Genomic DNA, 26,958 nt, shown 5'->3' with positions numbered 1-26,958 from the left:
TGTGTCAAAGCATCTAAAATTTATTTTAAACGGAATAAACATCACCTTTCCTACGTTGGTCTTAGGTTGAGAAAAATGGAGTCCACCAACCAAGGAGTTCCCCTTGGAGGAAATCCTAGTCCCTTCTCCTCTTGGGGAGATGTTGGTGCACCCCATATGGCCACATTGTCTCTCCCAGGATTGACAATCGACTTTCCCATATGGCTCTTCTCAACTTCTGTCGTTCAGAACACCATGATTCTTGAACAATAAGTCAGCAACTAAACGATACCAGAGTTACCCCCCAACCCTATACTTCGTCCAATTCTTCCTCTCCTCCTTCCTCTTCGCTTGATGAAGCTGGTAAAGACCAAAATCAAGTAACTGAGAAGAAGAAGGAGAAGAAGAAGAAGGAGCCAAAGGTGAAAAGGGGCAACCAAGCATCATCTACCGAAAATCCACAGACAGCACTGACCAGGCCTAAATCGCCATGTGTCATTTGCAAAGGAGACCACTATCATCGAGATTGTCCTTGCATCCCTCGAGTCTTAAGGGACTAGTCTCCTCGTTTGCACAATCTGGTGTTATCAACCTCTGATGATCATGTTGGAAGTACACCGTCAACTAGTGAAAGTGAAGCCCCTGGACAAAAAGGAAAATATAAATTTCCTTGTAAGTTGTGTGAAGGCGATCACGCCGTCCACCGTTGTCCCTTCTTAGACAAAGCTAAAAGAGTTTTGGACGACTGTCCAGTTTCACTGTTATGGCTTCCTCCTTGATATAAGAAACTCTTGCCGAGTCTGTCACTAGTTGAAAATCCAGCTGACATGCCCTTGTGGTCGGCCAAAGTGTCTATAATTGAACATAAACCATCTGAATCCACACCAGATGAAAGTCAAAAGGTCGAGGCGGCAGTTGACCCAGTCTTGCCTTCAGAGGATCAATCTTCAGATGATACAGTCACCGAAGAGAACAAGAATGACACCATTCAAATTCTCTTCATAAGCACAGACTCCGATTAACATGGGGGCAGTCTACCTATTCCTTTACCGCAGGAAGGAAGTTCGTCAGAGTCATATCCGGCCGTCTATTCGGTCCCACCTCCAAGCAACTTGGTTGTTTCCTTTGAGTGGAATCTACTAGGCAGGCCCTGTTTACCGGCTAGTGTACCATTTCGAATCATTGCTCAAATATATAGAATGGTCATGGCCGGTACCATCATAGATGAAGGGGCTTCTGTGAGTATCCTTTCCTCAACTGCTTAGAAAGTGCTTGGTTCGCCATCACTTTTGCCTGAGATGAGAAATCTAACAGGCTTTGACAACGGAACCAGTCGACCGTTAGGGATCCTTCCTGATGTACTGATAACATTGAGAAGGAAAACCGTTCACATGAATGTAATGGTAGTCCAAGGACCCCTGGATTATAACTACTCCTTGGACGGGACTATATTTATTGCATGGGAGCCGTCGTCTCCTCACTCTTTAAAGTAATGTGTTTTCCACACGAAGGAAGAGTGGTCAAGCTCGTAGACCAGCTTTCATTTCCCGGTTCACACATAGCAAATAGTCATATACCAACCCTGAATGGTCTTTTCACGCAAGGAATTTCTCATCAATCCCTAGTCCGTCCTCCTGATGAGCGCGAGTGATTCGGAGGACATGACTGAAACCCAAGGGGCATGCACCCTGGCCTATTTCGACAGGAAAACCTTGGGTATAGGGTAGGTTTCCGCGAAGGATATATGACTAGTCTCACACACCCGTCCATTTAGGAAAATGGGATTAGGCTGGAATAAGATTCCCTCATCAAAGTTATGTGAGTGGAGGCGTCTGCGCCACTCACCTTTGTCTATTTCGGTAGACATCACCGAGGAAGTGTTTTGTCTGTGACACAGATGGAACAATCTTTGGTAACTTGGAAATTTTTCGCTATACCTGGGGGCATGCAAACCTTTTGGCATGCAAGCGAAGAGCGATCATTTATTTTTTTAAATTTATAGGTCCTCTAACCCTTTAAACTCGTAGGATTGGTCGTTTCCTAACTTTCATAAAGAAAGGATCCGGAGCAAAGCTTTGTAAGGTGCAAGCTCCATAAAAATGGCATCTTAGATGATACATCCTTATTATATGACTAGATCAATCAGTTTTAATACAGAATTCAAGCTCGTTAAAAAAAAAACATAAGCAATGAGCAAGTGTTCCCCCAGCGTTTAAGCTCATTAAAAAAATGAACCATTTTCCAGTAAATAACCATCGTGAATGTATTATCATCAGCCTTTGAAGCCTTGGTCGTGTTCTCATCATCACCTCCACTCTGTATTGGCCGATCATTCACCTCCATTTGATTGTTTACCCCTTTTGAGGAACAGCTGCGAAGAGTGATCTTGTTAGCCATCCTTGTGACACTGCCATGATTGGAAAATTCCAAACCTTACCTGGAATCAGCTGCTACCTGAATCTATCACTCGTTCCTCAAAAAACGAGTCTCCTTTAAGCTCTTTTCAACTGACCCATAAAATATGAAAAGATTTCCGAGCCATTGGCCTCTCCAGCTCGTTAAAGTGACCGGAAGTGCTATACCTCCTTTAGATTTTAATCTTTTTGGACCTAAGGGATTATTACACAAAAAGATCGAGCACTTGTTTTGTTCGGCTCGTTAAAAATACCGAAAATTCATCCCTTTTGTATTGTTTTATACTTTTTCAGACTTAAGGGATTAGATGACGAAAAAGGATTTTGGAGTTTCCTTTACGTCCCTTTCAGACTCTCTAAAATTGAAAAGGATCGAGTTATCTTTATTGTTAAACTCGTTAAAACCGAATAGCGACAAACTTGTCCATAACAGACAAGAACGAGTTTCACTATCGCTAGGCTCGTTAAAATATAGCGATGGGTTTGCCAAAAGGGAAAATTATAGAACAAGCATATGTTATCCTCCTTAATCTTGACAAAAATAAAGAGGTACTGGTCAGTAATGACTGGGGAAAAATTGGGAAGAAAACTTGAAGAAACTTTGTTGGTAGCAAGTCGCTCTTGAACATGACACTTTCGCTCCGCATCCAAGTCGGGTTGGGTTGTTCCATTCACTGGTCACGTCGCCATGGTTCCGTCACACCATCCATATTTGGGGTTAATGCTACCAATCCATCATGTCAGTATCGCCGATATGTTCAAGAGAAGTCGCTCAGAGAATTCACCTATGTCTCACCCACTGCAATACATTTACGCTCCATTCTTTCATGACCGCCACCATGAACCTTATATCACCAGATCGTTTTCACCTCCATTAAAATCATTTGCTCCATTCCATGTCATTGATGTGGGATTCACTAAAGCCCTCCTATGACGGATCGCTTCTTGTCGACATCAGCTCATTATCCAAGAAGTCGATCTAGGAACAACCCTTTCAATACTTTGAAGCTTGCATGCCTCAATGGCAAGTTTCTCACTTCTGGTGATAGGTTTACATCAATGGCCTTCGACCGAAAGATTTTGCGTGGTGTTCGACACCAAGTCCCTTATTCACACCACGTGAATTGTACTATAGCACCTTGAGGGTCATCATCATTATCGGTGATTCCTCTCGCGCCTGTTAACAACTTACATCATTGGCTGGTAATCAGGCGATGTCTTTCCATGTTCGACTCCAAAACATCTCTCACATGGATCGACTTGTACTTTGAGTGAATATCGAACGAGATTGAATACCCTGGATCTAGTTTCATCCATCCGGGCTGCGATATATATTCAGGAAAATAAAGACATCAAATGTACATCACTGCTGCATAGATAATCATCCAATCTAAGGGATGATGGCTCTACCAGAATCATTAGTCTACACTCAGACGATTGTCTGTCTCATGTACATGAAAATGAATTTATAAAGCTGAGCATGGGAATGCTCGCCTCAGCTAGATAATGAAAATATTATGAAGATAATGTATTGTATTGTATCTTATTACAGGTCGCCTTCCAGCTTGAAAAAACTTCGGATCCTCATGATAAAGCATTTCACCCGACATCAAAAGACTAATGACCTCATGCTTTAGGGGGCAATTGCTATAGAAATTTTTGGGCACTGTAACCCCAATCATAAATGTCCATAAACCAAGCGCTCCTAAGTCCCTAAAGGTGTTGTTCCAACCCCTAAAAGAATAAGGTCAATTGATTACAGCATCTCCCAGAAGTTCTCCATGAAAAACTACCTAGAACTGGTCAAAACTGGACCGTTTCACTTGCTCCATGGTCAAAGTGCGTTGCATCCCACCTGAATACACACAGTAGGTGTGATGCATGTTGAAAAGCTCTTCTATGGGGTGCGATGGGTGAGAGTAGACAAATGGCAGGGTCAATCCGTAAGGTGGAGGATCATGGAATCTTCCAGAAACTTCTCCTATGACACTTGCCTCTCTGCATTCGCCCAGGGATGAGTAAGAGATCATCAATCTCCAAGTGGAATCAAGAACTATTAGAGAGAGGACACTAATCAAATCTCAAAAGCTGACTCATTCCCCTTGCAAACATCTATATATGGATCCCTCGTCCCAGAGATCTGGGGGCTGGAATTTTGTATCTTGTAAGGAAGTGTTGTTGGTTTCTTGGTGCAATATCATAGTGTTGGGTGATCTAAGCTTTTCATGAGGTGAAGAAGGGCTTTCTTGCTGAGAGGATGATGCTGGGTCAGAACAATTGGTTGTAATCCTCTTTACTCTTTCTTGATTATCAATAAAGCTATTCAAGTTTTCCTCCACATTCTTGTATGATTGATGTTATATGCATTTGTGTGGTCAATATATATCTGGTCCTATATTGTTTTTGATAATAGATCTCTGTTCTTGGATAGTGTTATGCCGCTTTGATTCTACAGGTGCTCTTTGAAGCTAGGTAGACGAGGAAGCGAGTGGCGAAGACCTATCCGAAGGGAGAGGAATCAAGCAAGGAACCAAGCGAAAGACAAAGGTTGGTCTCCTTATTCCCCTCTTATCTATTTCTCATAGAGGAAAACAAAAGTAGTTTTTAGCTTGTTTGTTTATAAGGTAGCTACCAGTCTTAGTGGGACTAGCAGCTCTGCATAGACACTAGTTTTCCCGATAACACACGCCCATTAAAAAAATCATCTGAAGCTTTCAATTTTACATCTTCATGCTTCTTAAGCCAATAAACTAGACCCATAATCATGGGAGGGCCTCTATTTTCAACTTTTCCATGAAATTGATTCTTATGGTGGTTTCTAAACCTATGATTTGGTGGTAGAAAAACCTTGTTGTTTGCATAAATAAATTTATGAAGATATTTAGAATATCGCCCTTGAAATTGATATTCACATCTTGGACATGAAAATATCCCCTTTGTTTGAAGCCCTGCAATTCAATAAGGCTAATAACATAGAAATAATGGTATGAAACTAAGTATGAAAGTTGGGATGACAATAAATTATGAGTGTAAATAGGTAAAAAAAGGTATCTTACTGGAACAACAACCAAGTCTTGGGAAATCATGAATAGTCCAACATAGCACACCATATAACATGAAGGACCTAATTGATGAAGGACAAGATATGTAATACATTATTATGCATTTTCATTGAAATTTCATATCATCAATAAAAGGCGCAAGATAAACATCCATGTTTTTAACTTGATGTTTTCCTAGAACAATGAGATTCAGCATAAGGTGCTCCTTTCTAATACTCATCCTTGGGGAAATATTGTATACTATCAATATGACTGGCCAAAAATTATAATTTGAGCTCATGAGAGAGAATGATCACACTCCATTAATTGCAAGACAAAACCTGAAACTACAGGGTTCATCTTTGAATTTTGTTGGCCATTTTTCCTCTGTGTGTTTCAATCCATTAGAGTCGGTTGGAATTCACATGAATCCATATTTAATCCTATTTTTTGCATGCCATTCCATCAATTGTGTTAGTGAATTGCCAGGGAACATTCATTGAAGTCTAGGTATAATTGCAATGTGACGTAAAACCTTCTTTAGAACTGTAGGACCTTGTACATTTGTATAATATCTCTTATCTTTGCATACATGGTATTTTACCTTGTCTTGGTATTCATCTCTTTATAAAATGAAATCATTTTTAGATTAATGGATTTTATTATATTCAATCACCAGTTCAATCAAAAACTGATGTGTCTCTCAGCAAGTTGATGGCAACACATTCTCTTCAGGAAATATTTTAGTTTTTAGTGCCCTTTAAAATTTCCAAAGATTAGATCAATTGAATGTTTGACTTATGATTAATATGTTTGATATTTCAATATATAGTATGACTATTGATATACATTATATGGTTTTAAAATCTCCTTAAAGAAATATAAACGAAATTGATGAATGATTACAAATTACGTAGACCAATTGATAATGCATTGTCAGACATAGATTTCAACTCACTTAAATAGGGTGGTGAATCTTTTGTCTAACGAACCAAAATAGTGACTTGATTTCTAATAATATGGATTTGCATGCCAATTTTGAGGTTCTATTTTCACCCGATCAGAATGTGGGTGTCTTTTTTGCTTGCTTGATGGTTTTTTTAGCAGGTGGTTATCATCAACATTACATTGGTGGTAATTACCACTATTTTCATTGTTAATGTTAGCCATATGATCATTATTGTCATAATTAAATTCAATCCTTCTTCATGCACTGCATTTCACTATCATGATTATCATCATTAAGGCCACTAGGTAGCATATTGTAGTTATCAGTGTATGCAAATCTCATCAGTTGTTCAAATTTTTTAGGTGGTATATTTCTCTTTAAATATGCTCCTTTCGCCCTCGTATGGTTTAAAGGATGCATTGGATCATCCTGTCTAAATATTAATAGCCCAATTGGATCAGCTTGGGTATTATTAGTCATTATTTCATCATCATCTTCTACCTATCGACAAATGCAACCATTATTTATTTTTTGGCAAGAACTGGATAAATCATAAATGTATCAATTTCAAAGAAATATAATATCTCTTAAAAAATCCCATCCCATGCACTATAATATTGGTGAACCTCTTCTTCAGTGCAATTATTTATTTTGTCTAAAGTATCCATTGTCATATACTCTTCAACCCACTATGTTCTTTGTGATTTAATAGCTTTAGGTCCATACCCGCGTACATATGTTTGCTTTCTTCGCTAGTTGAATGCTTAGGCTATGCACTTGTTCCAATCTCCATCTGAAATATCAAAAACATGAATTAATTTATTTCAATATTGGATAATATGGTATAAATTCTAATAATACTATGGAAAAGGATGGATGTATCACATAATTCTTCCTAAGTTAAGTAAAATATTGATAATAATTTCCTGATGTCCCACAATAGCTATTGTATCCTTATTTAATATGACATGATTTGTTGTCATGGACTCGTCTTTCCCATATAATACATAACATATTCAATGATGTTTAGTATATGAATTATATCATCTCAACCAATATGCTATCCAACATAAAACCTCACTTTACTCATATATTTGACATATTAATATCATCTCTTAGATTTGAAAAAATAACAACATATTTTATATAACCTTATCTCATATATGTTGTAGCATTTGTAAATTCATAAACACCATCCTCCTTTGGTTGAGGTTACTTTGTCTTCTTACCTTTATTGTATCTACAGATTTTGTATCCAATTTTATGGGCACCCACTTTCTTCTCGTTGACTTAGTAGGCCTACATCATCCACATCCTTTGCCCAGGGCCTCCTCTAGATCTTGTAATACACAACAATGTCATTAGTTACATAACATCTATGCACTTCATTTTTTCTCCATCCAATTTACTAAATGCACAATCAATTTAAGCTCAGTTGGTTTTCACTACACCTTTCTAACTAAAATGCCCCTATATTCAGTGTATACTCATTTTTGTTAATTTGTACTTGCAATATGGTGACATGACACAACTCTTATAAATCTTAGATGAGGATTATGAAAACTAAAGGACTACAAATTTTTATTTTTTATTTTTTTCATTTAACTTAATTCAAACCCTTCATTCATAATTTGAAACTACCAAATATCTATAGTTTTGTATATTTAAAAAAATCCTTTGACCCTATATGTTATAGAATATACTATTTTCAAATTTTTTATTTTCAACTCTTCTAAATGAACTCAATATATAGTATAATAATTAGTATAATTTAACTTGTGAATGAGATATATTTTCAGTGCCACCATCCACCCTATAAAGGAGTAAAGAGTGAGAGGTGCGATCAAAAACGTTTGTGTGACATGTATACATAATCACTAAGCAACACAACTTTTAAATGTGAAAATGTTTGTATGACTATAACTAGTGGATTGTTACATTATGAGTCATTGATTATTAAAATAAAATTAGAAAGTTTTAAATCACACAAAATCCATTAGTGGGCAAGAAGAATATGACATAAAACACCCTTCATTGCAGGGTCAAAACACCATTTATAGGGATTTACATCAACCAACATTTCATCTTATCCCATGTGCATATGCACATTGCACATCCAATATTGGTATTCAATTAAACTTCATAGAGAGTGACAGTAACATGGAATCCTCCCATGTCAACATTGCAAAGTGCAAAGATGACAATGAATACAAATCAGACAAAATCAAAAAATTTAAAAAGAAACCCTGATAATCTATAATTGGTTGCACATAATGGTTGAACATATTGTGTATCCCGACTATTCAACCAAAACAATGTAATACATTCACCATATTTCCATTCTAATACTCACCAATATCAAATCAAGGGAGCTTTGAAGTTTTATCTTAAGTTGGAGAAACCGTGGTTGGACTAATACATTGAGGTTATGAAAGAAAATAACTAATCAATTGGATATATGTTGATGGCACATAGAAATATTGATGGACCTCTCCTCCCCTGTTGTGGATTTCAATAAAAATAAAAATATTTGTAGGTTTGAGTTTTCCTCTAGCAGTCATGAAATCCATTTATGCATATCATTCACCCCCTACTAGAGATGAAAATCAAACCCCTGTCCATCCATTTTACACTATTGTTGTTTAAAACAGCTAGAGGGAACGAAGCAAAATATAGGGAGCAAAGAGAAGGGATTTTCCACAGAGTGGAGGAAAAAAAAATCACCCTAAGATGCCAAAAAATGCCAAGAAGCAATAGGGGGAAATGAGAAAAGGGATCTGATTCTTGTGAGAATGAGGTATTTCATACTCAATTTATAGATTTTCACATGTTTCCATTTCTTGTTTGAATTGTATTTTTTAGTTTTTAGTTTCAAAATTATAAAAGAAGAAATTAGGGTTTATTTTTTTATTTCTAGTTTTAAATAAAAATTTTGTTGTACATATATAGGGTCATGACAATTAGAAACTAGAAGAGGAAATGGATTATATATTGGGGGTAGAAGTAATGAATAAACTAGAAGGTATGGACTTGTCCATGCTTTCCAAATATGTGGAAGAACATACTAAAGGCACTGAAATAGACCAACCAAAGAAAATTTGTTAAAGGGAACCAATGCATTCCCCATAAACTCCTAAATCAAGAAAAATATCTAGGAGAATAAAAATCACAATAAACTATAAGAATGTGGAACAAGAAATAGAGAAGTCCAATGTCCCACCCACTCTTGGGACACATATTTCTTCCACCATTAGTACATGTACTTATACATCTTGCAATGGTACATACGAAGCCGATGTAGAATATGATGTTGTCTTGGGTCAAATTAGAATGGAAGATGTCGAGAACATATTCAATTGTACATTGAAGGAATCACTCCTTCAATGCTTCGAAGATGATTTACATCTTCCATTATCGATGACACCCATGCACCTTCAAAAGGAAGTCATCCATGACATGCAGATTAAATATGGGATAGGTTGATCAATAAAGCAAGTAAAACAACAAATGACCCAAAACTATAAGAGATTTCATTGCAACCAAATGAAAAATATAAAATGAATTCCTCCCAAGCTAAGGGAAAAAAGAAGGTCAATTGATGTAAGTGTGAAAGAATATCATAGAGTAGATGCATAGAGGAAATCTGGAAAGGACAACATACAAGTATTTAAATTTGGTCATACGATTATTTCAAATTCATTAAACAATTTTTATCTTTTATTAGTGCATAATTAAATAGAATTAGTGTATGTTTTAGGACAATATCTCAAAGGCCAGTCTTGATAAATATGATGCCACACATCACAGTGGCCAAACATGTTTAGAAGCCTTATCATCCAAATTTGTGAGTATATTTAATATCTAAAATTATATTTTTTAAAATTTTGTACAAAAAGGTAAATGATTGGATATTAAGTACTTTAACTTTTACATATTCCATGTTTTGATAGGAGCAAAAATATGACCATTATCTATCACAATTGGAATTCGATATGATACAAAGAAAAAGTGCTCTGATTTTGTTATCTAGATGGAGAATAAGGTATCATTACTTGACTTTCAATAACTTAGTTGGATATTGTTATGTTAATGTGTCAATTTTAATTTCTTGTGTTGAGTTATTTATTTATGTTTAGCTTGATTTATTTTGTGCTCCTATCGGTCATAACATCCTTATAAATCACCAACCTTTCACTATGATCAAGTCCTTAGAAATCTATATCCAATCATGGCTTGATAAAGTCCATTGCCAAAAACCCTAGGCCAAAGGAGATATGCAAGACCATGTAATACATAACCTATAGAAAACAAAAGGGATTACAAGGTATTTATTATAGATGCTTAGGTTTAGAGGACATTACATGGGATTGATTATGGACCAAAAGATACATGTGTTAAAGAGCCTGAGATGATTGTCCTGGAAAGAAGAAGCCTTGTGATGAAGAGAACTTGACACTTGCAACCCATTCTTAGAGAGTGCACCACCTGAGGATTGGTCTGTTGACATGTATACCTTGGAGAAAGAGCACTTCACTTGGAGAGCTTATCTTGTGAATTAAATTAAATTTCTTATGTAATTAATCCACTTTACCAATGTTGGTCTCCCTCACCTACTCTATATAGAGGGATGATAATGTATTCTTCTACATTTTACTCATTATTCCATTTATATAATTTTCATGTATACTTCTTAGTGCTTGTGTGATGTAATAGAGGAAGACCTAGAGTTTGTGATGTAAACCCTAAAGAAGAAATGAATATGAATGCTAGAACTAAGGATGATCTTAAGCCTTAACACTTTTCTTAGTAATTATTTTACTTATGGTAGGATGAAGGGTGTGTTGAGGTCCAAAACATTTTTTTGTAGTGATATATATATTTAAGGAATTAAATAGATATGTAGGGATATGGCTATTAGAATAAGAAAATTTATGATATAAGCCTGTGTTGAAGTCAGTTTGAACTTTGAAGGCCTGGTTTAAAAGAAAGGACTTGAAACTCTATAGGACACTTCCTTTTATAGTCATATGGGGAGTATGGTTAGCACACAACTTGGTTATTTTTGAAAACATAATTCTTCCTACATCCTAGAATACAACACAAGTTTTCTCACTATTTTAGCTCTATTAGACCCTTATTAACCTAAACCAAGACAAGTGGGGTAGGTGATGATAGATCTATAAATGCAATGTGAACTAGTTTTTGGGGAAATTAATGAATAAATTCAACTTCCTTACTTATATATGATTACATCCTTTAAAATTCACATTGTAGTATGGAGAGAAGAACATAAAAAAATCGATGTTTAAGGCATCGAGATAAACAAAATCATATGCATTAGACCTACAATAGAGAGCATGAAATGAAAGAAAATAAGATGCAGAGACTTTGGAGTGCTTCATTAAGGTTTCTCAGATAAAATTCAGAGGTATCTCTACTAATCACGCAACAAATATGTTAATGAAAGAAACCAATAGCTTTATTACACAAGTCTTAGAAGAAGAATAACACAAATGCAGTTACTAAGAAACACCTCTTTGGCTTTCCACTTTCAAGCTTTGACAAGCAAGATGAAATGGCTAATTGTTACAACATTTGTTGTTACAACATCTATTATGGAATTTGTTATAACATCTGTTGTTACAATATTTGCTTCTCAATCTGTAGCGGAAGAAGAAAATGCATCAGTAGGCAAAAGATGATAATAGAATTTCCCACAGATATAAAAGTTGATTAAAAATAAAACGCAATCAACTATAGTATAGGAAATTATAACAGGACAACCAATCATAAGGTGATTGATTGCAAAATAAATTGAATTACACTACATGAACAACACTTAATATACAGTATTAATGAACTATGGTTTCAACTAAAAAGAAAATGAGAAACCAACACATTAGCCCACCCAAATTTCCTTTAATACACCTTTTTTGTGAAAATAAGGATTTAAAACTATATTCACCTGAATTTTTCTAAGTCTTAGAGAATCCAAGTTAATGGCAATCCCTAGTCAAATGTTAATCCCTAATACACTACCCAACCAAGAAATGGTCCAAAGCACTCATAAACCATAATACCAAGAGGAAAACATGTTTCCTAATATGAGAGGGGAAAACCTACCTTCTAAAGAACCAAATCCAAAGCTATCAATCCTAAAACCATAATAGGTTTGATAGGAAACCAAGCATAGAATTAGAGGCACAAATGATCAAAATATGAAAAAATATGGAAGAGATTGACTAGGGGAATCATTGACCTAACTTTAAGAAATGGGCCATGGTTGCTAGAATATATAGGTACTAAGCTCTCATGTTAGAAATTATCAAGGATTATATAATACTTGAGTGCATCTCAAGTCACAAGCTTCAATGGCTAGAAGGAAGAAGTAGAAAAGTTTATAATTAGTTGATATCATAAAGGATAGATTTGTCTCAACTGATGCATAGAAATCATGGTTGGTTTAGTCCATTGGATTACTAGTCTCTCAAGAAATGATATGCCATTCCCATCGACATTTACACATGAAGCTACATACATAAGTTTATAGGTTACACTACAACTAAGAACTCAAAGGGGCTAGTGATTAGAAAATTCATTGTACAACATGTCAAATGGACATGTATCATATATGCCCTCCACTTGAAAAATTATAGTCCAGTTTCATATGTGAAGATCAATATGTTGGAAGCTATCATATAGATAGTTGAGTAGGGAAAGAATTTCAACTGGGATAAAAATTTGGTTGAAATTCTTAGGACTAGTTTTGAGGAGTGTCAAGAGGTTCATAAATTCATAAGATAATTGTTTATTGATTTGGGATATTTTCTCATAAGTAATCCCAATTAGGAAATTAAAATTTATGCTACCAAGCACACCAATAGTGTAGAACTTCTAATACTTTGTTGCATGATAGAAGGGAAATGCCAAGGGATTGACTCCCCAATACATCTTTCAGAAGTAGTTGAAATACCTAAAGTCAACTTACCATAAGTCGAGAGTACCAAAATATATGAGGATGTACCTACCTCTAAAAGCACATATTTATCTAGGAATGAATGTTACTAAACTACATTATGTGTTAGGACAATTGACAAAGTGAAGACACCAACTATTATCCTACATTAAAGGATATTTTTGTGGAAGTGTTGAGTAGTTGAACATTCTAACCCCAATTCCTCCAATTGTTAGGTAGAGTATTGTAAAGATATCCATGTCTTTATAATATGTAGAAAGAAAAATAATAGAAAGAAACATAATAAACCATACCATTTAATACAAGGAAGCTCATTGAGGAATTCCCTAGCTAAGAATACAACCAGTTGAAAAACAAAATGACATGCCAGACAAGCAGAATTCAACTAGGGTAGTCAAACAAGTCGATTTGACCTATAGTCCATGCTCCAGGAAATCAACCAACATAACTTTGATATCCCTCAATGAATATGAATTGTAACTAATAACTTAGTAGGAAATCATAATGGAAGGTAAAAAAATGGGGATCACTAGGGAGCAATCCCCAAAAAAAAAACCCTTTTTGGAATTAAGTATAGGGGAAAATGGATAATTGTCAACATACTAAAAAATAAAATCATACTTTACAAGTAATTTTATACTTTTCAATCAAATAATATTTGAATACAATGATTATTAGAGACAACATAAGTAACTACAAGGGACAAAAATAAAAGAAAGACTAAAGCCACTAGAATTAAGATTAAGCCTCCCCAAGAAACACAATCCCAGTTTTATTTTACTAAGCCTCCCCAACCACCAAGTCAACCCACAAAGACCAACCCATAGAGAAATAGCAACCAAAATCAACTTCATTAGCCATAAACCACCACCCATTGCCCATAAAATGAAGGACCATGAAAAACTAAGGCATAAAAAGAAGAAAACACCAAAGGTCTTCATGATCTTTCAAGTAGAAAGAGACCAAAATGTAAAGGTAAAATTTTATTTCAAGTTAAAGGATGTTTGTAACACATAGATATAGAAATTGTATTAAACATTCAATAAGGAAAGCTTCAAATGATGGAGTGAATCATCCAAGAAACTCAAGATTCGTTAATTGAGAGAAGAGAACACTTACCAAGATAATGATAGGAAATAAGATTATAAGTTGGGGATCATCCTTGTTGAGCTAAAGAAAAAATATCTTCATTATATTAAAACCCTAATTATACCTACAATAATTCAGTGTTCATACTTCCAACATAAACACAATGCTCAGAAATTTCCTTTCCTACTTTTCCCATGTATGCAACAAACTAAAGGTCACCCAAGGACTAATCACAAAAATTAATAGCTGTAGAAGCACAATAATAGATGCATGAAAAGAGGATGCAATAGAAAAATAACTTCGAGGTGAATGAAAAGATAATGATGACTTGTTGGCATAGGAACAAAAATAGTTATAGTAACAGAGAAATGCATAGTTTAAGGCTTCCATTGCTTCCATAAACCTTTGAGATGTGCATAGAAAAATTTAGCATATTTTGTAAAAGTACAATTATAATCTAGCTACAACTAGAGAAGCCATGATCCCTAAAATTTTGGATTACCTAATAGATTGAATAAAATTGCCATCACATTAGAATAATAACTAAAGGGTTGGAGAATGTTAGTCCTCAAATTTTCCCTAATAACGTGGAAATGACAAGGCACCCTTTGGAGGTTAAGAGGACCTCCCTACTTTTAGATCTCAAGATGGCTCTTAGACCAAAGGAAGTAACCCTCATATTTCCATCATTAATAGTTTCTCTAAGACTACCTTAGTAAAACTCCTTTAATCAAACATTAGAAAATCAAAATGAAGTAAAGTTAATTAAATACTATACCTATCATAAAACATTTAGTGATGCCATTCTTTCTACGTAAAATGACACTAAGACTTTTGATTAAATGTTAAAACTCAATGGGAGTTTTGCATAGATTCAATATTATCTAATAAAAGAAATTGGATAAATTATATTCACGAAAACCCATCCATGACATGGAAGAAGAATCTAATTAAAATATATAACAGAAAATGAAATTGAAGAAAATAAAGGAGGGTTAAAGACATAAATCTTATACATCATAGTTAACTCAAGTTAAAGAGACATATAAACACTGAAATAGAAGAATGTGAAATGTGATAAAAGGACAATTAAGAAAAAAATTAAGAAACATGTTTTGCAGCGAGGAAAACTGTTTGTTTAAAGAAAATAAGAAATCGAAATTCGTGAGAGCCTTCATAAAATTGTAACACATGGGTAGATGAATAATAGGATTATTGGAGTTTAAGGAATTGGTAATTTTTCATGAAAATATAAGTGACAACCATGAAAAATTCTATAAAAGAAAGATCAAACAATGAGAAGGAATATTTTTATATACCCTATAGCTAGACAGTTGTCCTAATGCAAAATTTTGTTTGAGTGGACAAGTTGAGTTTTGTTGTGAGTTTGGTTTGTGTATACATTATGTAAATTGGGAATATCTTGGTCTTTATGAATATATTCTCCATATTACTGGAATATCCATTCCTTCTATAGCCCCATTATAGTTCGAGGGTCTGCAGGGAAAAAGAGGACCCAAGAAATGGATAGGGGGATTCATTCGTACGTCAACAATATTCGATTAAACAAGAAAACTCCAATGCAAGGAGTCAAGGTTACTAGACTACATAAACACTTAATGAGGATCTCTACATCGATCTACTATTAGACCATTAGCTAAAGATTCAATTGATAACTATGGTGTGTTATTATCATGATTTTAAATATTTTGAACTAATATATTTTGCATACTTAGGGAATTTCCTATATACTTTGTATTGATATGCAAGTAATATTAATGTATACATTGTAATTAATTGGATTTATATTATTAAGAATGATGTAGGAATATTATTGTTATTATACAATGTGAATAGATTCATAGGAATAATATAATTGTCTCTTGTTGCAAAATTACTACTAATACATTAGAGAAATTTTGACGTCTAAAATGGTCCTCCTAAGAAATATTATAAAACAATAGTGGAAATAATAAAATAAGATTAGATTACATCATCAAATTTTAGAGGTAAAAAAGAAGAAAAACTACTTTTTCAACTCATATTTTCATCTTATCTCCCTACAAATTCATTCAAATTTCAAGTGAGACTCATTGAATGCAGAACTTAATTATTTTTCCAAATAGTACCCATGTTGCATGCTTTTGATGGACCCTGCTATAGGAAAGATGAGAAATACATGAAAACACGTTATTGCAATCACACTTTTCATGTATTTCTCATTTTTCTGTAGTAGGGTTCATCAAAATTATGCAACATGGGTACTCTTTGGTTGAGAAATTAAAATTTGCATGCAACAGTGTTCTCGCTAGAAATTTTAGTAAAACTGTAGGGAGATAGGTTGAAAATATGAGTTGAATAAATAGTTTTTTGTTCTTTTGTTTTTTAATTTTTTTACTTGTTTACTCTAAAAAAGGTGAATTATCTTCCATGGTTGAAATCTTCATTTTGAATCTTATTGTATCTTGTAAACTTGATTTTGGTTGTACATTTCTGTTTTGAGGCCCATTTTAGACCTAAAAAATTCTCTAATGTGTATTTCTTTTTGTTTATTAAAATTTCTTTGACCATTGCTGAGATGTATCCTTAATAAAGAGATCAAGTAGTGGTTGGATGGTAAAACTTTGAGAAAGACTTTCTGTGTAAAGAATATTTTATGAATCACAATCAACACCTTATCATGATGTAAAAGTTATAATTTATTTATGTGTTGAACACTATCATCAATATGATTACTTAACTCGTCAAATAAATTGAGTATTCAATAAATTTGATAGTTAAACATATACAATTCTCTCATAACTTTATACATATTGAATAAATTGGATTATGAAAAAAACACTCATAACAACCATAAGTCATTGAGCATCTTGATTTCTGAGAAATGCATGCTTAAACAAAAGCATATGGCAGTAAATTCCAGCCCTATTACAAAGGCTTCAAATATAAATATTCACTAAGAACATGATAAATATTCACTAAGAACATGAAGAATTAGTCAATGAAAAAATTTGAAATAATGTATATTTATTAGGTATACATTAAGAAAAGACATTCATGATAGCCATAAAAGGATTAGAGAAAACATGTTTTAAATATTACATTAATGGTTGAAACAACATGTACAAAAGCTTCACAATTGCTAAAGAGAAGAAACGATTTTATTATAAAAAATTTACAATCACATAGAGAAGAAGACAAAATTTGTAGTGTGTGATGAATCCACTTGCTAGCTTCATGATATGTTGTGTGTCCTCTTGCACTCCAAGTGCTTCAACCTCCCTGCAATGCACCAAAATCCAACCTCTCAAATGTCTTTCATCTATCCTATTTTATCTTACTCGAATGTTTAACTTTCAATCCTTAATTACTTAACCATTTTACAAAACTAAACATTAGGTTGAGGTTAACTCACCTCCCTTTAAGTCCTTTATAAAGACCGGACATCAAAAAATTAATCTCCATAAATCTATATTATTACATATGTGAAACAATTGGGTATATTGTTTGTTATATAATTGATGATAGCGAAATATACTCTTGTTATTGATTACATACAAAAGCCGGAATCTATAATAACTACAATTTCAATAAGAGAAATAATAGCTAGACTAATATATCATATGATGTTGTAGTGCCTCATCCTACCTTGACTTGAGATAGATACCTTTAGCTTTATTTTGAATTACGAAACCAATATTGTGACTTGAGGACATAAGGTATCGATGATCCCATTATTATTTCCTGTGATGATGATTTTTGTATGTATTTTTTATTATCACAATGGACTACGTTAATGATATAGATGTTAAACAATGTAAAATTTGAAATGGGAACTAATAAGATTACCTATTTTTTTAGATAGCAAAAAAATCATTCGATTTTGAAAAACGTTGATTTAGAATATACTTTTTTTGAAGCATATTTTGACACTTAAAATTTTCTTATGTATCAAATGTAAATATTCGTTTTTAAATGTTAGTGATTCTCATACTGATTTTGAAACATGTTGGTGCAACATCAACCCTTTTTTAGAGGTCTTATTTTTTGACACTTTTTATTTTCTAAAGTATTAATTGTGGATTTTTTTTTTAAATGTTACATTTTCTGACACTTTTATTCTTTTTTATGTCCAATTGTTTTTTCAATGTTGATTACTTAAAAAAACAAATAAAATAATATATATAAAAAAGACAAAAAAAAACATAAAAAAATGTACACACATATATTGTAAACCATTAAAATTTGAAGAATTTTTTTTCTTTTTTAACTATAAAAAAAAATAAAAAAAATACAACAATTAATATATATATATATATATATATAAACAATTTTAAATAATTTAAAAACAAAAATAGAAACAAACTAAAAACAATTTAAAAACCATTGAAATTAAAAAAGAAAACATAATTAATTAAAAAATTTTGAACATTACTATTAAAATATTAAGGAAAAAAAATTGGTGGGTGGGGCTAAAATCCAATTCTATAATCAGATCCGATTGTGAATAGGAATTTAGCCCCACCCACTTTTATATATATATATATATAACAAAATTAAAAAAATATTATAAACATAATTAAAAGAAAAAAAATTAAGTGGGAGGGGCTAAAATCTCATTCTCTGAATCGGATTTGATTGTCATAATCAGATTTCAGGCCTGCCCTCCAATTTTTTTATTTTTACATTTTTTTAATGATTTTTTTAAGATTTTAATATTACTGTTCTAAAATTTTTAATTAATTATGTTTTTTTTTTTTTAATTTGATTTTTTTCTTTTTATTATATCTTTCTATATTTTAATTTTCTTTTCTTTTAATTTAATTTTAATATTATTTAATTTTTCTTAGTTTGTTTTTATTTTTGGTTTTAAATTATTTAAAAAAAAATAATTTGGTTTTCTTGTTTAATTTTCTAGTTTAATTTTTAAATCAGGTTCGTTTTGATTTTTTATTTTGATTTTTAATTTATTTTAACAATTTTCTAAAATTGTTGTAGTTTTATTTATTTCTTTTTATAAATTAAAAAAAAAAAAATTATATTGTTTACAAGATAATTTTATTTTATTTTTACATTTTTTATGATTTTTTTTTGAAAACATGTTTTTGTTATTCTTTATTTCTTCATATATATATATATATATATTCTTATTTTTCTAGGTTAATTTTGTTTTTGTTTTTTAGCATTTTTATAATTGATTATTTTTTTGTCTATTTTGGGGTTTTTTTTTTTTTTTTTTGTCTTTCTTTTATATTTAATTTTTTTTGTCATTTTTTAATTTTATGTATTTTTTAAATATATATTTTTATTTACTTTTTGTTAATTTTTTTTTTATAGTTTTTTTTTTGCTTTTATTTTTAGAGTTATGTTTTCATTATTTTATTTAAAATTTAATGTTTTTGGGAGTCATGATCAAATCTTTTTTGCCATTTTTTGAAAATGTTGAAAAATTATCCTAAAAAAAATTCAACATCAACACTTTCCGTTTTCATGGTGTTTTTTGCACAATTTTCACACAATAACTTTGTTTTCACTACCATTTTTAAAACATGTTGAAAATTAACCCTAGAAAAGAAGTGTTATTCTGGCATCAACACTTTTTATTTTCAAAGATGATTTTTCATGTTTTGGAGGGACATTTTGGCTAGAGTTCATGTTTTGAGTTTATAGTTCCCGTTTCAAAGTTTACATTGTTGTTAGTAGGTGATAACGATGATATAATATGATGTTAGTAGTTGAAAATGATGATTTCAATGCTACGTTTCAAGCATAATTTACGATGATTGATTATTATAATAAGATGTTACTAATGATTGTCTAAGTGTGGTACGAGACCAAAATATCACACATGTGTGTGATTGGGTAGTGATTTTGGTTTGATTATTTAGTATTATTTCAAATTAAATTTAGATTATCAATAATGAATAAGTTTATATACACCAGTTAAATGTATAGTCGACATAGGCATAAGATACATGATGGTTGAAGAGCTCATATATCGATGATGGGGCAATATGGAGAGAATTCAATCTTCTTTGGAGGGGTGGAACAATGTAGCTAATTTCACCCACTATCACTCTAGCCCTGGTTTAAGTTGGAAAGTACTAGGCACTTTCATCTTGAAGTTGCATGATAACACAAGTGTTTGGCTACAGATTCATTCACTCATGAGGGTTAATTGAGGAGCGTGCCTCAAAGTACATATTTTAATCCTAATTCACTATTAGTCTCACAACAAAGGGTGACTCTAGAGTTAACAACTGTCTCTATATTCGTGTTAATGTTCCCTGCAATAAGTCATAGATACTTAAAGGAAATTGTTGTGGAAGCCTTGGAATTACATGAGGTAATTCTTGAAGGGAAAAAATCACTTGGAACCCTTGTTCGTGGAAAACAAAAAGGTAATTGGAATTCAAGATAATGGACTAAACATTCAGTTAAGGTGGATAAATAAAGCAGGGAGTTTTAGAAGTAAAATCTTGTTTAAAATTCTAGAAAGCTTGACAAAAAGGGATTATGGTTGTAGACCAAAATCAAACTTTAGAAAATCAAAATAAAGTAAAGTTAATTAAACATCGTACCTATCATAAAACATATAGTGATGATATTCTTTTTGTGTAAAATGAAAATAAGAATTTTGATTAAATGCTAACACTCAAGGGGAGGTGTTAAACAATGTAAACTTTGAAATGGGAACTAATACGATTACCCATGTTTTTTAGGTAGAAAAAAAATCATCCGATTTACGTTGATTCATAATACAATTTTTTTTCAGAGCATATTTTGACACTTAAATTTTTCTTATGTATCAAATATAAATATTTGTTTTTAAATGTTAGTGATTCTCATGCTAATTTTGAAATGTGTTGGTGCAACATCAACCTTTCTTTTTTAGAGGTCTTATTTTTTGACACTTTATATTTTCTAAGGTATTAATTGTGGATATTTTTTTTTGAATGTTACATGTTCTGACACTTTTAGTTATTTTTATGTCCAATTGTTTTTAAATGTTGATTACTTAAAAAAAAAAATAATAATAATATATATAAAAAACGACAAAAAAACATAATATATATATATATATATATATATATATATATATATATATATATATATATATATATATATATATATATATATATATATATAGATATATATATATGTATATATTTTGTAGAGTATAAAAATTTGAAGAAAAGAATAACTTTTTTTTAAACTATAAAAATAAATAAATAAAAATACAACAATTTAAAAAAAACTATTAAAAATCTTCTCGGGGGTGCCTCCATGAGAATCGCTAACTCATTCAAAACCATTCTTCAAAAGTATTGCAGCAGAGGAAAAGTGTTGTTTATGGATGGAATACTGATCAGCAAACAATTGATAAGATTTCCAGCAAACTGGGGTTTAAAGGCTACGCAGCGTGGGATAAAATAAAGTATCTTGGTCTACCTCTGACGATGGGATCCAACCGCAATCACCTGTGGGAGGAGGTGATTTCAAAGTTTAAAAAGAAGATTGCAGCGTGGGGCGGCGTTTGGCTCACCACAGGCGGCAAGCTCACTCTAATCCGTTCTGTGCTTTCAGCCTTGTCCACATACCAAGCCTCTCTGCTGATGGCTCCAAGACAAATCGCAGATCAAATCTCCTGTCTAATGCAGAATTTTCTGTGGAACTGTGGGAAGGGAAACAGCAACCAATTTCATCTTATTAATTGGGAAACAATGAAGCGTCCCATTGCCGAAGGCGGACTCCAAATTCGTGACCCCCAGCAAGCAAATCTAGCTTTGGGTTGCAAACTCCTATGGCAGTTAATAACCGAGCCTACACACCCTATCAGCCAGCTCTTAAACCTCAAGTACCTCCAAAATCAGTCGATCATCTCCTTCAATCCAGCGCTTTCTCCTAGAGGAACGAAGGCTTGGAGGCTCTGCTGTAAAGGGATCGAATTCTTTAGAACTCATCTGTATAAAATCCCAGGGAATGGCAAAAACATATTGCTGTGGAGAGATCGAATAATGGGTCACCCCCCACTTTCAGCCATTAATGAAATTGCAGATTTAAGAGCTTGGTTAAGTTCAAAAGGAATCCGGAAAATTGATGATATAGCAGAGTGGGATAACAAAGCAATTGGTAGTGCTGGTCATTGCCTAACATTCCAGTGCACTTAAAAGATCAGTTAAAAACTTTCACAGATGCAATTACAGACTTTACTCCAGTGCATAAGGACGAAGAAGATTCATGGGGATGGGGAAAAACATGGGAGTACACAGCCAAACAAGGATACCTACAGATGCAAGGAAAAAAGGATTCCCCGCATCTGACAACAGTGTGGAATCAGATCTGGGAAAACTTCAGCATTCCCAAGATCAACTTCTTCTGCTAGACTTTATTCCACAACAAAATCTTGACTGGAGACAATCTGTGCAGAAGAAATATTGTTGGCCCTCACCGATGTGCCTTCTACAAAAATGCATTGGAAACCTCAGTTCACATGTTCATCGAATGTGAGTATGCACAAAAGGCCAGGACTAGCTTCTTGACGGGGCTGAATGTGAGACCCCCAGCACACTGTACGATCACAGACATGTTCTCGTCTTGGAAAGTTCGATACCCCTACAACATCATTGATAAATCTCTTTGGCACAAGGTGTGGATTGCAGCTCCAAAATATGTCTGCTGGAAGCTGTGGCTTTCCCGGAACGAAATTGTCTTCAACCAAAAAGAAATCACCGCAGAAACAGCAGCGGAGCAGGCCAAGAAACTCCTAATAGAAACTCTGAGACAATCCAATGTCAAAGACAACTCTCTTCGAAATGAAGAAAGGTCATGGCTGGATGGCTTCTCCCCCACGCCGAGACCTTTAGCAATCATTCGCCCAACTCACAAGGAAAATTGGCAGATTAGAGACACCTTGGATAATTTTCAGAAGTGGTGGAAATCACAAAGAAAATGCACTATCTTCTTTGACGGAGCCTCGAAAGGCAATCCAGGAAGATCAGGAGCAGGGGGGGTCGTCTACCCCCCGAATGGGAGAAAAGAGGATTTCAGCTGGGGACTTCGGTTAAAAACCAACGATCAGGCAGAAGTCCTCAGTCTCTTAAAATCTTGTCAACTTGCCAGAAAAGGAAACCCAAAGGAAATCATAGTCTTTGGAGACTCAGAATTGCTGATAAAGTCTCTAATAAACAAGAAAGGGCTCAAGGATCCAGCACTAGACAAACAGCTCACAAGAGTGAACAGACTCCTAAAGGACTTTTCCTAAGTACAACTCTTCCACATCCTCAGAGAATTAAACACAGAAGCAGACAGACTGGCAAACACAGGATGTACTCTCGAAAAGAGCATGATCAGCATAAATGCAGGAGCACCGAATATGGCAACTATTCCCTAAAAGGGCGAGGAGTTCTTGTAAAAGCAGAGAAATGTAATGTTTGAAACAGCGAATTGTATTGCTTGATCTGGCTTCGGCCACCCATAAATAAAAATACCCGTTTTAGTTTTAAAAAAAAAAAAAAAACTATTAAAAAAACTAAAAAAAAAAAATTAAAAACAAACCTCCTTTAAAAAAAAAAAAAAAAAAAAAAAACTAGAAAATTAAACAAAAAATACTAAAAAAATTAAAACAATTTTAAATAATTTAAAAACAAAAATAGAAACAAACTAACAAAAATTTAAAAACTATTAAAATTAAATTTAAATTTTTTTAAAAACATTTAAAAAAAAAAGCAAAAAAAAAAAAATCAAATTAAAAAAGAAAACATAATTAATTAAAAAAATTTGAACATTACTATTAAAATCTTAAGAAAAAAATTGGTGGGTGGGGCTGAAATCCAATTCTAGAATCAGATCCGATTGTGAATCGGAATTTAGCCCCACCCACTTAAATAAATGTATGTATGTATGTATATATATATATATATATATATATATATATATATATATATATATATATATATATAAACAAAATTTAAAAAGATATATTATAAACATAATTAAAAGAAAAAAGAAAAAAATTTAAGTGGGCGGGGTTGAAATCTGATTCTCTGAATTGGATTTGATTCTCACTCCAATCTTTTTATTTTTACATTTTTTTTAATGATTTTTTTAGATTTTAATATTACTGTTCTAAAATTTTTAATTAATTATGTTTTTTTTTAATTTGATTTTTTTTGTTTTTTTATCTTTATTACATCTTTCTATATTTATTTATTTTTTAATTTAATTTTAATATTTTCTTAATTTTTGTTAGTTTTTTTTTATTTTTGGTTTTAAATTATTAAAAAAAAAAAAAAATTGGTTTTGTTGTTTAATTTTCTAGTTTAATTTTTAAATCAGGTTCGTGTTGATTTTTTGTTTTTATTTTTAATATGTTTTAACAATTTTATAAAATTGTTGTAGTTTTATTTATTTATTTTTTAGTTTTAAAAAAAAATTTGTATTGTTTACAAGATAATTTTATTTTACTTTTACATTTTTTATGTTTTTTTTGAAAATATGTTTTTGTTATTATTTATTTCTTTGTATTTTTTTGTTTTTTATTTCTTATTTTTATAGGTTAATTTTGTTTTTCTTTTTTAACATTTTTATGATTGATTATTTTTTGTCCTTTTTACATTTTTTTTTTGTCTTTCTTATATATTTAAATTTTTTGTCAATTTTTTACTTTTATGTATTTTTTAAATATATATTTTTATTTAGTTTTTGTTAATTTTTTTAATTGTTTTTATTTTTGCTTTTATTTTTAAAGTTATATTTTCATTATTTCTTTTTAAATTTAATTTCTTTCGGAGTCATGATAAAATATTTTATGCCATTTTTTGAAAATGTTGAAAAAATATCCTGAAAAAAATAAATAAATAATTAAATAAAATAAAAACAACAACAACAACAACAACAACGTTATTCAACATCAACACATCAACACTTTTCATTTTCATGGTGTTTTTCGCACAATTTTTGCACAAAAACATTGTTTTCACTGCCATTTTTAAAACATGTTGAAATTTTACCCTAGAAAAAAAGGTGTTCTTCTAGCATCAACACTTTTCATTTTCAAGATGATTTTTCATGTTTTGGGGGGATTTTTTGGCTAGAGTTGCCATTTTGAGTTTATAGTTCCCATTTCAAAGTTTACATTATTGTTAGTAGGTGATAACGATGATATAATATGATGTTAGTAGTTGACAATGATGATTTCAATGCTACATTTCAAGCATAATTTACAATGATTGATTATTATAATAAGATGTTACTAATGATTGTCTAAGTGCGGTAGGAGACCAAAATATCACATATGTGTGTGATTGGGTAGTGATTCTGGTTTGATTATTTAGTATTATTTCATATTAAATTTAAATTATCAATAATGAATAAGTTTATATACACCAGTTAAATGTATAGTGGACGTAAGCATAAGATACATGATGGTTGAAGAACTCATATATGGATAATGGGGCAATATGGAGAGAATTCAATCTTCTTTGGAGGGGTGGAACAATGTAGTTGATTTCACTCACTATCACTCTAGCCCTGGTTTAGGTTGGAAAGTACTAGGCACTTTCATCTTGAAGTTGCATGATAACACAAGTGGTTGGCTACAGATTCATTCACTCATGAGGGTTAATTGAGGAGCGTGCATTAAAGTACATATTCTAATCCTAATTCACTATAGTCTCACAACAAAGGGTGACTCTAGAGTTAACAACTTCTCTATATTCATGTTAATGCTCCCTGCAATAAGTCATAGATACTTAAAGGAAATTGTTGTGGAAGCCTTGGAATTACATGAGGTAATTCTTGAAGGGAAAAAATCACTTGGAACCCTTGTTATTGGAAAATAAAAAGGTAATTGGAATTCAAGATAATGGACTAAACATTTAGTTAAGGTGGATAAATAAAACAAGGAGTTTTATAAGTAAAATCTTGTTTAAAATTCTAGAAAACTTGACAAAAAGGGATTATGGTTGTAGACCAAAATCAAACTTTAGAAAATCAAAATAAAGTAAAGTTAATTAAACATCGTACCTATCATAAAAAAATATAGTGATGATATTCCTTTTGTGTAAAATGGAAATAAGACTTTTGATTAAATGCTAACACTCAAGGGGAGGTGTTAAACAATGTAAACTTTGAAACGGGAACTAATACGATTACCCATGTTTTTTAGGTAGCAAAAAAATCATTCGATTTACATTGATTCAGAATACACTTTTTTTTCGGAGCATATTTTGACACTTAAAATTTTCTTATGTATCAAATATAAATATTTGTTTTTAAATGTTAGTGATTCTCATGCTGATTTTGAAACCTGTTGGTGCAACATCAACCCTTTTTTTTAGAGGTCTTATTTTTTGACACTTTATATTTTCTAAGGTATTAATTGTGGATTTTTTTTTAAATATTATATTTTCTGACACTTTTAATTACTTTTATGTCCAATTGTTTTTTAAATGTTGATTACTTAAATAAACAAATAAAATAATATATATAAAAAATGACAAAAGAAAC

The sequence above is a fragment of the Pinus tabuliformis genome, chromosome 2_1, assembly GCF_031772625.1.
Source record: "Pinus tabuliformis cultivar Carrire ecotype Pingquan chromosome 2_1, CPIR1, whole genome shotgun sequence".
NCBI classification, from domain to species: Eukaryota; Viridiplantae; Streptophyta; class Pinopsida; order Pinales; family Pinaceae; genus Pinus; species Pinus tabuliformis.
Note: the sequence above shows the minus strand (reverse complement) of the source record.